At 39.0% G+C, this 11,999-nt stretch overlaps 1 protein-coding gene across 11 annotated transcripts in view; it reads left to right on the top strand.

Moving 5' to 3' along the window:
- Positions 1-11,999, top strand: part of Nckap5 (NCK associated protein 5) — a 969,537-nt gene that overhangs the window by 398,852 nt on the left and 558,686 nt on the right. The gene's annotated exons all lie outside the window — the stretch shown is intronic.

The raw sequence follows: 11,999 nt of genomic DNA, 5'->3' as shown, positions 1-11,999 counted from the left end.
AGCTGAATTCACTTCCCTGGGGCTGGAGGAAGTTCTTAGTATACTTCTTTTGCTTAAATCTATGACAGGGTAGAAGAAATGTATCCTCGGAGTTTAAAGGTGACCATTTCACAGCAGCAAAGCTCTGTGCTGTGGTCTCTTGTGATGTGATCTGACAGTTCATGTATTACAGAGAGGAAAGCAGCCTCAGTCTGTGGCAATGCGTCTCTGAGTTTGTGACGTTGTTGGGAGATCATGCTTTGGTGTGTCTGCTTGTTTGTGACTAGAAAAAGAGCCCTGTGGTGACAATGGAAGCTCAAAGTGTCTTTTTTCTCTGCAACTGCTCCTAGGCATGCTTACATCAAACCAATACAAGCACATGCATTTTTTTTTTAAGACCTCTGGGTAACGTGATTTTACAGTTTTTCTAAGTAACTTTTATTGTCAGGAACTCTCGCCTTATTGCTTATACATGTCTTTCCCATCTGAAAATGAAGCCGCTGGTCTCTTGTTTGTTTAATCGGGAGATATGGGGATTAGAATGTCACTATCTTGTGACTAAGGATATTCCTGGTATTAGGAGGACATTATTAACTCACTGTAGTTAACCTTATCCCCCATTTCATTCACTTTTCGATTCTTGAATGAAACTTAGGTTCATCAGATACCTTTTGCCTATTAAATTAAAATAAGACTGTAGTGGGTTATGGCCATGATTGACATTGAGAAAATTCCTTATGGTCTCACAGGCCTAAAACCTTGATTTCAAAGAACCACTGAAATACATAAAATGTGGTTGATTGCTTATGGGGCAGAAATATGCATCTGTGTCTGGTCTTCATTGCTATGAAAAGGAATAGGCTTTTTAAATTAATTTTTGGGAGTTCATGCTTCTTTCTATACACTGATTTAATTTGCATTTTCTAAATTTCATATATATGTTAAATTGTCAGGTAGCAAGCTTCTGCTTTGGGTTAAGGTTGGGTAGAGTGCGTTGTGGAGTCAATAATGAATGATCTTATGTGTTTTTTTGTTTTGTTTTGTTTTGTTTTTGGCATCTGCCATGTGCTAGATGGTGCGTTCTTCTCCTTAAAATCTATGTGCCTGGTGAGGTCAGACCCATGTCACCAAATACAGACCAGAATGTTCATATAAGATCTGAATGTCGGTGGGAGAGCTCAATGGCAGTCTCAGGGTCTGGGTCAAAATTCGTTTATCGGTTTTCTGTTTCACTGTGTGATAGGGACTAGCAGCAGATGTTTGCTTTAAAGGCTAATAAAAGTAAATCTGAGAGAATTTGCTTCCAATTTAGGTTCTTCTCCACTGAGAAAATAGCCAGCAGTGCAGGAGGGAAGCGCCTGCCTGAGGAGCCAGTGGCCTTGTCCTCAGCTGCCTCTACGTGTTTTGGGAGGCATGCCTGGAACGCTTCCCTGCATGCCTCAAGCCGTGGTCTGAGCTGAGCTGTCTGCTTGGTGGGTACCAGGGTGAGGCAGACAGCCCAGCCATCTAAAGGCCCATCCAATGGCAAATGTGAATTGGGTTATTCTGGCCTGCAGGTCCTGAATGCACAAGGCTTGGGCCACTGGCCAGCAGCCTCACTCGCTCCCCGGGTCAATGGTCTGTTGGACTGAGTCCCTGGAGGCCGGCCTGGCTGACTGCTCACTCCATTTGCCATGCATTTTTCTCAGCCTTCCCTCCCTTCTTTGCGGAACTGCTCAGTGGTCTACTCACTGAGAGATGAAATTGTTTCTGATAAACTTGATCACATAGCTGTAGATGAATATGTACTTCTTTTCCTGAGGCATATTTGCACATTAAATCAGAACCTCAAAGGCTTGAACCCAGTGTTCGTCCTTGTGTCCTGAAGTCACTTCCCTGATGTTGTCTCAAGAGCCAGGCATTTTCAGATGTCCTTGTTCTGTTTAAACTTCTCTCCTTATGCCAAAGTGAAAAACAGCAAAACATTTCCGTGGCCCACAAGTTCTGCCTGCCTGGGCCCTGGCTTCTCCTTGGCTTCCCTCTTCACTCACCTTCTTTTCACTGCTCAAAAAGCACATTGCTGGCTGCTGGGCTCTTTTCTCCAGCCTAATGACTCCTCATCTTTTAGGTCTCAGCTTAAACTTCCTCCATCCATAGACTCGGTCAGAGCCTTTCCCAGCCCCCACCACCTGCAGTGTGCATCCTGTACTTCCTTTGTGGTTCTCATCACATTCGTACCTATAGTTTCAGGTCAGAATTTCTTGTTAGAGTGTCATGAACATAGAGACAATGTTTGTCTTGCTCATTATTCAGTACTGATGGTAGAGCTAAATGTGGAGGTCCTCATTCAACAGTTACTAGAAGGAACAAGGAAAGAAAGGAAGAAGGGTACTTGGCATTAAGCAGTCTGGGGATGGTGGTACCTAGAGGGTGTATGAGTTTCCTATGGCTGCTGTAACAAGTTGCCACAAACTTAGTGGCTTGAAATAACACACCTATATTACCTCTCCGTTCTGGAAGTCGGGAGTCCTAAAATCAAGTTGTTGGCAGGGCTGCATTACTTTTCAAGGCTCTGTGGATAGAATGAAGCCCTTCCCACCTTCTCAAAGATGCTTGAATGCCTTGGTTGTAGCCCTCTTCCAGCAACCGTATCACTTCAACCTTTGCTTCCATCATCATGCCTTCTTCTATTAATCTGGAATCTTTTGGTCCCTTGTATAAAAACCCTACTGATGATTCTGAGCCCACTCAGATATTCCAGGATAATCTCCCCATCTCAAGATCCTTAATTGCACCTGAAAACTCCTTTTTGCCATGTAAGAAAAAGATTAACAGGTTCTGGAGATGAGGATGCAGACATGGGTTGAGGTGGAGGTGGGGACATCATTTTGCAAATCACTACTGGATTAGCTGTTGAAGCAAACGTGTCAGGGGGCATAATATAGATTTTGGGCTAGGAGAGGAGAGTGACTAAAATGTCAGGCATAGTTCAGGACAAACAAATTTAGTGGCGTCTCTGAAAGAGAACAAAAATCAGAAAGTAAGATTATGGGCAGCGTCCAGGGATACTGCTAATCTAAAACGGGGCAGCAAAGGGGGAATTATTATTTTTTTTTCAGGATAGTGAAGTTGCAAATTGAAATTGAGGAAGGAAGAAATAGAATTTCCCAAGGACCAGGGCTGCTCTGATGACTTGGTGGGAGAATAAGCTAGAGCAGCACAGCGTTGAGTAGGCATCTGGGCTGGATCTCTCTGGATAAAGGATGTTGCCATGAATCTCTGAATCTCTGTTACCCAACTGTATATAGAAGAGAATTTTTCTTGAATCTTGATGCCACGTTTTACAAGTTAGGGAGCTAAGGCCTAGGAAATTCAAGTAGGTTGACCAAGGACACCTGGCTCCAATGCTGCCTTTCTTCTAGCTGTTGGATACCTCCTCTGAAATGTTCTCACATGATCCTGTCCTACGTTCATTGCCCTCCTGTAGGAGGCACATGGTAAAGGAGAATCCCCATCTAAAACTAGTAGATTGCCTTTTGATGGAGCCTTGGGCGGCTGGTTTGATGAGAGATGGACAAAAAGAAACCCTTCCTGAGAGTGTATAGAAGGAAGTGGAACATGCCGATTTAGGGATGATCACAAGCAGTGTAGCTCAGTGGGGCACCTGTTGTCAACAGAGCATTATCCCACCATCTTCTCATGGTATCTGTAATGAAATCCAGGGAGCTTGACCCGGGAGGCTGATATGAAAGGATTGATCACTAGTGTTTCCCTTTTAGTGCCGATGGAGCCCATTTTCTTCCTGGGCAGTAACAATAGTTACTCCAGAATATCCACACTACTACTTGGGATGAATTTCTCAGCTGCTTGGAACACTTCATCAACAATATGATTGGTCTATTAGCACGCAATTAACACATGACCTTACTGGCAAAGAGACTACAGATAATCTGACAGGATCTTTAAAGTTTTCAGTTCCCTTCTCCTAGTCCAGTAACCCATTCGAAATACTTCAGAGCGATTCTGGAACACGTAACCTGAGGCAAACATGACTTAAACTAGCCACGGCAGAAAAGGATGTGGTAAGGGGGAGGGTGTCGGAAATCACAAAACCATGGAGAAGCAGACATAGACAGAACAGGAAGGGAATATACACCTGAGATGTTCTGTGCCTGCCTCCGTGCGGTTGCCAGGTTTCAGAATGAATGTAAGTCTTCTCTGCTCCTCGGATACACTTTTGTAAAGAAAACATATATTCATGTATTTAAGTGGGTCTTTAACTGTTAATGGATATCCTCCCACAATAAAGGCTTTGTGAGGCTGATTGGAATGCTTTTACCACATAAGACCTTGGGTTCCTAGGGGACTTTCCTTTTAATTTAAAGTGATGAGGGTGGGTACATAGGTGGAGGCTGCTTATTGGATTTTAATTTTATGCTATAAAATTTGAAAGGGTTGGGAAATTTTATGTGATTATAAATGAATAGTGCAAAACGTTAAGGGGCTAGGAAATTAACATAGAACAAAATTGCTATATGTCAAGTATTTTTACTGTTTCTTCGTTTTTAATGTCAACATCATTAATGAGACTATCATAAAACATCCGTTAGTCTCACAAGAGCTAAATTTATACAGTGAAAATTATGTCGGGAAACATGACAGGTAATCGATTATTTTAAATAACAACTTGGTATAGATTTAAGGGGTACAGTGTGATAATTTAATGTACAAATACCATGTAGAATGATCAAGTCAGAAAAGTTTCCATCGCCTTTAACGTTTTTAAAAAAGTTTTAATACATAATGGTACAAATTTATGGGGTACAGTGTGATATTTCAATACATGTATATAACATGTACTGAAAAAATCAGGGTAATTCATGTTTCCATCTCCTTATCATTACTTTGTGTTTGCAGCTTCAAGCTTTTCTAGTTCTTCATAAGATGCGTAAGAAGTCTGTGAGTGATAGTCACTCTACTGTGCTATAGAACATTGTACTTACCATTTCTTCCCAACTGTTTAGGTACCTGTTATCCAGCTTCCTTATGTCCCCCTCCACCAGTATCCTTCCCAGTCTCTACTAATCACTACTGATAGAGCCATTGTCTTTCTGTATCATCTGACATTTTATTTAATGCAATGACCTCCAGTTCCATCCTGCAAATAATAGGATAATTTAAAGAGTAGTTACATCACATTTCTGCCCTAAATTTCATTATTTGACTCTTTTTAAGGAGAACTAGGTAGGTAACCTGTGATTATAAATGAAACACAGTCTTAAAGACAAACTAACATTACTTTAAATAGTAGGTGGATATAAATGATTCCATTCACAAGATCTCAAATTTTTGCTAGCTTCATCATGCTGAAAGTATTGAATTTAGAAAATGGTTAAATTCTGGCCTCATTTCGTATTATTAAAAGGAACCATAGGTTGAGGAACCTCTGGGAAACAGGGCATCCAGGGAGGAGTAAATAACTCTAAGACGTTAAGCATAAATTGAGTGGGACTCAATATCTTCAGAGTGCAGATTTAACACTGCCTGGCTGCTCACTCATTTACAATGCACCTAATTGTCATTTTGGCACAGACTTTATTAACCCTTTCTTTGTTCAAATAAATTCTGTAGAATTGCCCTTCTAGAGGACTGTTTTTCAAACTTTATTGACAAGGCTACCAAAAGAAATACATTTTATGTTTCAACCCAGTACACATATGCATGCAAATATATACACACACCATAGTTTCAGACTTCATGAAATGGTGCTAAACCACAAATTGAAATGAAGGGAAAGCGTGAAGAGTTGGCCACTGCATTTGGTACCTCACCTTGCTTCCATTATGCCTTTCCCCACCAATCCCAGCCATTGGCTGCAGGATCAGTTGCAATAACTATGTAAGTTTCTGCTAAGGTCTGTGCAGTGCAAGTGTTTTCTAATCTATCTCATTCTTAAAGAATATTAGTTGCAGCACAATGGAAATTTTTGTTCCTTCGTAATGTACTGTGATCCACTTTAAAGAGTTTTCAGAAAAAAAATATATATACATATATAGATAGAGATATAGATATTATTATATTGAAGGAATAAATATGTCATTTTTTTTGTACTGGAAATTGAACCCAAGTGTGCTTGACTACTGAGCCATATCCCCAACCATTTTATTTATCATTTATTTTTTTATTTTGAGAGAGAGTCTTGCTGAGTTGCTGAGGCTGCCTTTGAACTTGGCATCCTCCCACCTCAGCTTCCTGAGCCACTGAGACACTGGGATTACAGGTGTGCCCCACTGTGCCCTGCATAGATATGTCTGTTTTTTATTTTCTGTAACAAGCATTTTTCATGTTGTTATTGCAAGGGTGGATGGTGATTTTTTTTTCCACCTCTAGAATACATCTTGATTTTCAGTGTTTTCTTTTCCAAAGGCTCTTCCTTACCTGCCTAACCAGGAAAATGTAGTCTGTTCACTGTCACCTGGCATTGTCCTTAGGAGTCTCCCTCACCAGAGAGAGAGACTACTATTTCCTGAGACTATGGATTCAGATACTGTTCTTCATTCCATTCAGCACTCAAATTTGCCATTTCCTTGAGGAAAATCTGTCTTGATGATTTCAGACCTGCACTATCATGCTTCTCATTCCCTGTAGCTCAGCTGTTGGAACATACAAGAGTTGGCTGCCCCAGCATTATAATCATTCCATATCTGCTATTTCTATCTCCTTTTTTTCTGTTAAATTAAATCTTTATTCTTCTCTTTCTCTGAGTTATAAACTCCTGAAGAGCAGGGTACATTTTTCTATATTTCTTATATTTTCATCACTCCTAAAATCCTGGCCCCGGTGTAGGAACTCGCTGAATGCAACAATGGAAACTGATTGTGATGTGTTACCTGTTCCTCATGCTTTCCCTCTAAATTCTCTAACTTTAAAACTGTATCATATATCCATTGTAAGTAGGGATGGTTTTAATTCGAATTGCTAAAGATCTTGAACATTTTTTCATATATTTGTTGACCATTTGTATTTCTTCTTCTAGGAAGTGCCTCTTCAATTCTTTTGGCCATTTATCGCTTGGGTTATTTGGGGTTTTGGTGTTAGATTTTTGAGTTCTTCATATTTCCTGGAGATTAATGCTCTATCTGAGGTGCAGGTGACAAAGATTTTCTCTGATTCTCTAAGCTCTCTCTTCACAATCTTGATAGTCTCCTTTGGTGTGAAGAATATTTTTGGTTTGATACTGTCCCATTTATTTACTTATTTATTGATTGATTCTTGATTTTACTACTTATGCTTTAGGATTCTTGTTGAAGAAGTCTGTTCCTAAGCTGACATGGTAGAGAGCTGGGCCTACATTTTCTTCTAGTAGGTTCAGGGGCTCTGATTGAATGCGTAGGTTGTTGATCTACTTTGTGTTGAGTTTTGTGCAGGTGAGAGATAGGAGTTAAATTTTATTTTGCTGCATATGAATTTCCAGTTTTCTCAGCACCATTTGTTGAAGAAGCTATTTTTTTCCCAATGTATGTTTATGGCATATTTGTCTTGTATGAGATGACTATATTTGTGTGGGTTTGTCTCTGTGTCTTCTACTTTGTACGATTGGTCTTCATGTCTGTTTTGGTGCCAATACCATGCCATTTTTTGTTGATAGGCACTAAGGGCAATTATCAAGAAATCAAGTAATAATAAATGTTGATGAGGATTGAGGGAAAAGGTACACTCATACATTGCTGGTGGCACTGAAAATTGGTACAACCACTCTGGAAAATAGTATGGAAATTTCTCAGAAAACTTGGAGTGGAACCACCATTTGACCCAGTTATCCCATTCCTTGGCATGTACCCAAAGTACTCAAAATCAGCATACTATAGTGACTCACCCTCATTAATGTTTATAACAGTTCAATTCAAAATGACTAAGCTATGGAACCAACCTAGGTGACCTTCAACAGATGAATGGATAAAGAAAATGTGGTACATGTACACAATGGGATATTACTCAGCCATAAAGAAGAATAAAATTATGGCATTTGCAGGTAAATGGATGGGACCAGAGACTATCATGCTAAGTGAAATAAGCCAATCCCCAAAAACCAAAGGTCAAATGTTCTCTCTGATAGGTAGATGTTAACACACAATGTCAGAGTGGAGGGAGAATAGAAGTTCATTGGATTAGACAAGGGGGAATCAATGGAAGGGAGGGAGGATGGGAATAGGAAAGGCAGAATGAATTGGACATAACTTTACTATGTTCAGGTCTGAGTACACACCAATGAAACTCCACACCATATACCACCACCAGAATGAGGTCATAATTAGAATAAGCTATACTCCAGGTATCTATAATATGTCAAAATATACTCTACTGTCATATATATCTAAAATGAACAAATAAACAAAAGAATAGAGTGGTGCCTTTAATTTTTTGAAATTATTTAACAAAGTGTAACCTGCATTCCAATGAGCACACAAATCCAAAGCATATTGTTTTTTCACAAAGTGAATACACCCATGTAATGGTATACAAGTAAGGAAAAGAAGTCAAGAATACACTTTGTATCCTGTTGTAGTCACCAGCAAATACTATCATGATTTATAGTGCCATAAATTTGTTTTTTTCCTGTTTGAGGTTTATATAAGTAGGCTATTCAATACTTTTATTTTGATTTTTGCGGCTTTTTTCATTTAATGTTATAATTGTGATGCTTACCTATATTATTGCAAGCAGTTTTATATATGTCATATATATTTTTATGTTTTTTAGTTATACATGGACACAATATTTTGTTTGTTTTTTATGTGATGCTGAGGATCAAAGCCAGTGCCTCACATGCGCAAGGTGAGCACTCTGACACTGAGCCACAACCTCAGCCCCTGCAAGTAGTTTTAAATTGTTACTGTGCGGTGTTCTATTAACTGCATATACCATAGCTTATTTATGAGTATTGATGGGCATTTGAATATTTTCCTGGCTTAGGGTTTTTGTGGAGCATGTAGCTATTGAACATCTTGTACATATTTTTGTTAAATATTTTCTTGGCTCTTCAGTATACTTATGTTTAGGTGTACTAGGTACGACCAAACAGTTCGCCAAACTGATTGTACCAATTTAGATCCCACCAGCAGTGAATGAGGGTTTTGTGTTCTCTATGTCCTTGATGATGGGCATTTGGTATTTTTAAGTCTTTATGTGGGTATAGATATTAAAAACGTATATTTTCCCATTCTGTGGCTTTCTTCTTAATATTTTTGAATATATTTTTATTGTGAAAAAGAGAAGCCAGTTTGCCAGGCCCCCCTTCCTGCTTAGTATTTGCTGTGATCTAAGAAACTTTTGCTTATTCTGAGTGGTTGAGTTTTTTTTTTTTTTTAATAGTTGTTTTGCTGCTTTCTATTTTCTATGTATAGTTGCACTCCCTCAGGAATTGACTTTCGGTTGGTGGTATGGGCTAAGAATCAGGAGTCATTTTTCTCCTATGGACTTCCAGAACCATGTAGTGAAAAGACCTTTCTTCCCTAAGTACGTCCCCTTGTCACTTTTGTCAGATATAATTATGTGAGAGCCTGTTTCGGGTTTTCCCTTCTGTTCCATGGGTCTTTTTGATTTCTTTTTTTTTTTTGCTTCAAAGACACTGTATTGATTCTTCCTTTGCAACTGTTCTTAATGTGCAGTGTAAGTCCTGTAATGTTTGTTGTTCATCTTTAAGATTGTCTTGGGCATCATAGATTTTAATGTTTTGAGTGTCATGCTAACTGTGCATAAAATAACACTCTATAAAGAGTCCACTGTCAATAAATTTTATGAGACCAATGGGAGGTTAAAGATAAAGGTGACAATGAAAAACCAATGAGAGAAATCCATGCATGTTGGAAGATGTTATTCTGTCCTGATTTTGCAAACTTCAAAATTCCTGAATTTGATGAGGGGAGGTCTTATACAGAGAGAGAGATTCTGAGGGGATTTGACTAGGTGGTGGGAAGACTCTAAAAATGAATTAAGGTGATAGTTGAAGTAGGAAAATGAATACAAGGAAAAACAGCTTTATTAAGTTGTGTGCCAAAATAAAAGCTTAAATATAGTTAAGGATATAAAATAATAAAAAATGAACAGTGAAAAAAAACCCAGAAATTGATCTCTGGAGAAGGTTCCATTTTTGAGTGGGGTGTGAATAAAATCTGTGTAGAAAAAAAGGCTTTAGTGTTGCTTTATTTTTTTTAACTTGTCAATCATTTTCCTACTGAGGGAGCCACAAAAGACAAATCTTAAATAGAAGGAAACTCTTGACCCCCAGTTTTAGCTCCTGTCTAAGTACATGTGTGGGCACAGAAAGGAAAAACACATGGACCAATGACATTGCAAGTCATGGTGATTATGTGCATTTCTACCTCAGAAGAGGAGACAGAGGGGAATATAAATATGCAAACATTGTATTACTTGGAGTATATAAGGCAGATTTCACAGACATTACTTCTTATTATCTGGACATTCTATTTTTTTTTTTTTTTTTTTAAGTACTGGGGATTGAACTCTGAACTCGGGAGCATCAGAAGCACTCAATCTCTGAGCCACATTCCCAGCCCTATTTTTATTTTATTTAGAGACAGGGTCTCACTGAGTTGCTTAGGGCTTCACCATTGCTGAAGTTGGCTCAAACTTGGTGATCCTCCTGCCTCAGAATCCCAAGATACTGGGATTACAGGAGTGAGTCACTGGCTGGATCTCTGAGTATTAAGACTTTGTGATGGTTAGTTTGAATTGTTAACTTGATTGGATTAATAAATGCTAAAGATTAAGAGACTTCTGAGTGTGTCAATGAAGGTGTGTCTAGAAATGATTGGCGTGTGTTACAGTGAACTGAAACAGAGAGTCTCCCTAAGCATGGGCAGCACTGTCCAATAGGATGGTGACTTGGATGTAATAAAAGTTGGAAGAACAAGGAAGCAGCAGCAGGTGCAAGCTCCATTCTTCTTGAATGGGTTCTTTTTTTTTTTTTAATATATGACAGCGGAATGCATTACAATTCTTATGACACATATAGAGCACAATTTTTCATATCTCTGGTTGTATACAAGGTATATTCACACCAATTCATGTCTTTATAATGTACTTTAGATAATAATGATCATCACATTCCACCATCATTTACAACCCATGCCCCCTCCCTTGCCCTCCAACAACTCTGCCCTATCTAGAGTTCGTCTATTCCTCCCATGCTCCCTCTCCCTACCCCACTATGAATCAGCCTTCTTATATCAAAGAAAACATTCTGCACTTGGTTTTTTGGGATTGCCTAACTTCACTTAGCATTATTTCCTCTAACTCCATCCATTTACCTGCAAATGCCATGATTTTATTCTCTTTTATTGCTGAGTAATATTCCATTGTGTATATATGCCACATTTTTTTTTTTAATCCTTGAATGGGTTCTTGATTGCTGCTGTGATTGACTAAGGATATCAGACTCTGGCGCCTTCATTCTTCCATGCCAACTCTGGCAGTGATTGTCCAGGGAGTTTTCTGAGCCTTCAGTCTCAGATTTACATAGCATGGTTGATCCCTCTTATTCTGAGGCTTCAGCCTTTTGGACTTTGCAGCTACTGATTCCTCCAGCTCTCCAGCCTGTAGACAGCCATTTTGGATTATCCAGCTTCTGGTCATGTAAGCCAATCTACTAAATCTTCTTTTCATACTTCCTGTTGATTTTTTTTCCTCCAAAGAACACTAATAAAGGCTCCTTGCAGCCTGATTGAGAAATACCTCCATGTGTTTCCTAATTTAAATTCAAGGTGTCCAGTAAATATCATAGCTCTTGCTTGAAATACCTGAGCTAAAGCTGGAGAGGGCTTAGATGATTTGACCATATTGAAAAATGAAGCTTCTAACCATGGAATCCACCAGTGTAAGGAAGAATTTGATTTTATGTGGTTTGCCCAGAAAAGGGCCAGTTGGCCTTTGAAATATAGTTTCCATAGCTACTGGGTGGAATCAAAAGCAAATGCTGTGGCAGAATATTTTTCTATGCTACTTTTACTGCTCATGGTAAC

Source organism: Marmota monax, unplaced genomic scaffold (assembly GCF_021218885.2).
Source record: "Marmota monax isolate L192 unplaced genomic scaffold, Marmota_monax_Labrador192_F-V1.1 WCK01_AAM20220418_F8-fsc00154, whole genome shotgun sequence".
Taxonomy (NCBI): domain Eukaryota; kingdom Metazoa; phylum Chordata; class Mammalia; order Rodentia; family Sciuridae; genus Marmota; species Marmota monax.
Note: the sequence above shows the minus strand (reverse complement) of the source record. Positions and strands in the feature narration are given on the sequence as shown.